The sequence below is a fragment of the Limulus polyphemus genome, unplaced genomic scaffold, assembly GCF_000517525.1.
Source record: "Limulus polyphemus unplaced genomic scaffold, Limulus_polyphemus-2.1.2 Scaffold250, whole genome shotgun sequence".
In the NCBI taxonomy this organism is placed as follows: Eukaryota; Metazoa; Arthropoda; class Merostomata; order Xiphosura; family Limulidae; genus Limulus; species Limulus polyphemus.
The window spans coordinates 91608-97020 of record NW_013665860.1 but is presented as its reverse complement, the minus strand read 5'-3'; positions in this window follow the sequence as shown (position 1 = coordinate 97020).

Here is a 5413-nt window from a genome sequence, read left to right as displayed (position 1 = left end):
CCTTAAACTTGTTTTTTTTTTTTGCGATTGCAATTTCACTTTAAGCTACCTATCTTGTTTCTGTAATTTTTTGAAGATCCCTTTCCTCTTTTTAAATTAACAATTTTATTGTATATTTGTGCTCTGTAATAAAAAGTTGTATTAACCATATCAGTCGTTTCTATAATTTGAAAACTAATTTATTTTAAAAATTTGCCCATTTAAGTACATCTGAACTTATATTTTAAAAAAACATGTCAGTAGTTTAATTCTTTTAATTTTGAATTGGGTTTTTATTACGAGGAATATTCTGATTTGACGCCAGACAAAAATAATAAAAATGTGTGATTAAAGCAATTTTTGTTATTACTGTTAAACACGTAGCATAACAACTTAACAGAAATTGTTCCTTAAATGATTTTAGAAAACACGTTTCATGCTTAAATAATTGCTAAATTCTGTGTATTATTTATCTAATCAAAAACACCTTAGATGTGAAAAAAAAAAAAGGTGCGGCCAGAAAAGGATTGAATGTGCGTCTTAAAGCAATGAAATCAAATTTGGTGGCCAAATAGCTACACTTATAACACTGAGAAGAATTGTACAGTAAATATTAATTCATTAGTTTGCCAGGCCGCGTTTTCTGTTCAACTTGGGGCATGATGGTGAGTAAAACAAAATACGCGGCCTAGCTAATGAGTGAATATTTGCTGTGAAATTCTTGTCAATGCTATAAGTGTAGCTTCCAGTTTAGCTGCCAATTTTGATTTCATTCCTTTAAGGTTCAAGATTAATCCTTTATTGGCCGCACCTTTTTTTTTCACACCTAAGGTGTTTTTGATTATATATCACGACTTTTTTTGTCAGTAAACACCAACAAACCACAGCAAGTAAGAAAGTGAAACTCGATAGTAACCCATATTAGCCTTAGGATCGCAACCCTATTATTTGGAACAGACCTTTAATTTACAGAACCAAACAGATTCTTTAAAATATATGGTGTAATTTTTCCTCTCTAAAACATTGTTAATAGGTTCCTTTATAGTAACGCCATGGAATTTAGATTAACAGTTTCTTGTCATCACCCCATGCAATCGGTACAGCCGTATCAAGCATAATTATTTATGCTAATTGCTTAAACTAATATCACGTGACGCTAAATGATCTTTAATTAGGATAACTTCATAAAATTTAGTAACTTTGTACCGAAAAGTTTGTAATTGCTAATCAATAATAACCGTCTACCCGTATGATTCTTTTGAAAACTTGAGATAGAAACTACTATTCTAGTTTTCTTGGCCTAACCAATACATATGTATCTGCACGTCCTTACACCTTATTGTTTTGCTGCTCTAAAAACAGTCCACTTTTACTCTTAGGTGAAGCTGCAGTAAAAATGTTAGACCGATAGCTCACATGACTTTTTGCGTGGGCGTGCACAAAAAGTTTCGTCAAAATTAAAACCACGTAGGTTAAAACATCTATCAGTGTACCGAATTTGAGAAAAAACCCATAAAAGTTAAGTATATTTCTATCAAATAATGTTTCCGTTCTTTTGGTGCGAAGAAAAAAAATAGGAAGAAACTCAATCAAAATTGGAGATGTTAAATATCAGGTACTTCTTAATGGATTGCCTTGAAATTTGGTATGTGAAGTAAGAGTCCAGTAGAGCACATCCAATGAAATTATATTAGTTTGGAGTTCCAATGTCCGAGGTACAGAAGGTGGAAAATCGCTAAACTATCACTTCTGTTAATAACACACAGTGTGTCTTGCAGCAGGTCGTTTTGGCCGCACCACACACTACTGCGTGTCTTGATTCATAAGTCATAAGTGTAAATGTATCTTTGAAAGTTTAATAGCCGGTCGTATAAAGTACGTTTCATTAGAGATATTTAAGCTTGTCACCACCAGCGTAATTTATTTTTCAATGGTGTTTCTGCGATTATACAGTTCATCGCGTTTTATGGTGATCTAACTTGACACCAACCGTGAATATGGCTATGCTGTTGAAAGCAGTTTTCCTGTACATTTTTTTGTTGTTGCAACCACGATGATGTTTTACTGAATCGAAGGTCACATGCACTAACTAATTCAATCCATATTTATTGTGTTTAGTTATGAAATGTGCTTTTGTAAGCACTTGGAGTATCAATCCTCTTAAAGATGAAAACGATGCTTGCCTGTTCTGCCGTTGTAGCTTTGTTTTGGAATATTGTTTTAATTCATTGGATGATACTTTCTCTTTATATATACTAGCAGAAATACCCGCCCTCTGGGCAGGTATAACTGCTAGATCCTGCGGAAGGCTATTGAGCCAGAGGCCTTTTCTGGAATTGTTTGACAATTATACAACAATGGACTCATACTTGTTTGTTTTCGAATTTCGCGCAAAGCTACACGAGGGCTATCTGCGCTAGCCGTCCCTAATTTAGAAGTGTAAGACTAGAGGGAAGGCAGCTAGACATCACCACTCTTGGGGTACACTTTAACCAACGAATAGTGGGATTGACCGTTACATTATAACGCCCCCACGGCTGAAAGGGCTAGCATGTTTGATATGACGGGGATTCGAACCCGCGACCCGCATATTTCGAGCCGAGTGTCCTAACCACCTGGCCATACCGGGCCGTACTCATACTTGACATTCAATAATGTTCACCATCCATGAGGAAAATGATTTTGTTGAGATTTTAGTTTAAAAATGAGCTATCATCACAGCATTACATCACAGAGTAGATTTTGTTGAAGTATTTCTTTGTAGATGCAACACTCACGAGATTTTCACTAAAGAAAAACATTTTTTTAAGTTTGTTTTTTGATTGTTTTATATTTGAAACTTACTCCTTTTTGTTTGTAATTTTTATGGGTTAAATCTGAAACATAAAATTTTTGTGGAAATTTCAACTGTTTTATTTATTGCTCAGCTATAAAAATATTGCCTAGTTATAAAAATATTACCCAGTTATGATTGGTGATGATCGGTGCGGTAGTTTCCGAGATCCGAGTTTTGGGCATATACATCGCAAGCTCCATCATAATAAGATGTATATATTATGAATGGAAATGTTTTAACACATGAGTCGACTTTATCATTCGGTGTTTTCGCTCGATATGCACGGTTTCTTGTTATGACGTGTCTCGTACATTTCCTTGAGTTTAACTGACTCAGGTAGCGTTCCAAGCACACAGTTGATGACAAGGAACGATAATAGCTTCATCGTTCACCTGCAACAATGCGTGTGCGCAGATGAAAATAATGTTGAGTGAGTCATGAGTGGAATCATTTCCATATAAGGGCAAGAAAATGATCATACAGAACGATGTGCTTTTCATGTGTTAAATGTGAATTTTAAATCATTATCAAAGCTATTGTCAGAACTCCGGCTTCCTAAAAAAACAACAAAAAAACGTTACTTTTCGGTAACCTTCATAACGAACTCGCTAACTATAGAAGTAAGCGTTTTTATAGTAATATAAAAATAATAATAATAAAATTCATTAAATTTAATAAATAATGCAAAGAAAGCCTACCCCAAGGAAGATGATTTACAAAATCGTAAAATATGATATTAAAGAGTGGAGAATTTTTAAGCAAAAAACATGAATACAAGAATCATTTCCCCGAAAGCATGGTGTCAGTCAATCAGTAGACACTAAAATTACGTCACATAATGGACGCTTAACGTTGCGATTTGTACTGTCAGTGAAACTTGCGTATGACATGAATCACGAGAAGAATTACGCACTCTGTAGGTTACAACACAATATTGCATATGAACTTTAAAAGCAAGAAATAAAAATATTTGCTACTCTTAATTTTGGTTATATTTACTCTTGAAAAAGAACACTTTCGGGGACCGTCGGAAATGCATCTAGTAACAATAAACCATTTTGACCACCAAATGGCTCCCAAACTTGTATTGCGAGCAAATGAATGAAGAAAACTTCTAACAGTTAGGTATATTATGAAAATTATAATCAGTTTATAGTTGAAATATAATGATTTAATTGGATTAACAGAGGCTCTTCTTTCAGATGAAAATATATCCAAAAATTTGTATAGGAATTGGTTACACAAACGTGTATGAAGTCAAGGGATATACACACACACATTTGCTTCACTGTGGTAATCAGAGTATATGTTTTTGATATCCTTACAAGCACACTTTGTTTTGAGCACTTCCAATACCTTGGAATCTTGGAGCAAATCACATACTTCATATACAATGAAGAACATTTGATATATATATTACAAATTTGTGTATTAACAAAGTTTAAAAAAATTATATAAGACATAGAAATTACCAGAAGTACAATTTTATAAGAAGCAACCAAACGCAGGTGAAAAAGGTGTTTGCAAACATCATAAAATCAATAAGGGAACAAAAGGAGACACTGGTGCATTTTGGCGGATAAATGTTTAAATGTCACACCTGAACGCTCACATCCTTTTAATTATGTTTGAAATTATGAACATTGCTCAACATCATGAAAATTAAACCTTATTTTCAATAAGCAATCCTGAAAAATATTTGGGGGTGCTTAACTTTTTTCCAGGTGTATATTATAACAGTCAAAACTATCAAACTTGTCCTGAAACCGTGGAAAGTATAGCAGATGAAGTATAACAATCAAAACTATCAAACTTGTCCTGAAACCGTGGAAAGTATAACAGATGAAGTATAACAATCAAAACTACCAGACTCGTCCTGAAACCATGGAAAGTATAGCAGATGAAGTATAAGAAACAAAACTACCAGACTCGTCCTGAAACCATGGGAAGTATAACAATCAAAACTACCAGACTCGACCTGAAACCATAGAGAGCACAGCAGATGAAGTATAAAAAGCAAAACCACCAAACTCGTCCTGAAACCGTGGAAAGTATAACAGATGAAGTATAGCAATCAAAACTACCAGACTCGACCTAAAACCATGAGAAGTATAGCAGATGAAGTATAGCAATCAAAACTACCAGACTCGACCTAAAACCATGGGAAGTATAGCAGATGAAGTATAGCAATCAAAACTACCAAACTCGTCCTGAAACCATGGGAAGTATAACATATTAAGTATAGCAATCAAAACTACCAGACTCGTCCTAAAACCATGGGAAGTATAGCAATCAAAACTACCAGACTCGACCTAAAACCATGGGAAGTATAGCAGATCAAATATAAGTATCAAAACTACCAGACTCTTCTGAAACTCTAGGAAGCAGAACGTATAAAGTAAAAGAATCAAAGGTACCAGATTTTTTACCTATATTACGCTTCATCATCATTAAATAAAATTAAATATTCATTATTACCTAAGAAGAGAAAACAGCTGTACTAGGTTGTTAGGTGTGTGATCGCTCGATTTATATTTCCTGGGTAGCAAGGAAAATGTCAAACGTTTTAAAAATGCATCTCTACAAGCTCACAATTGT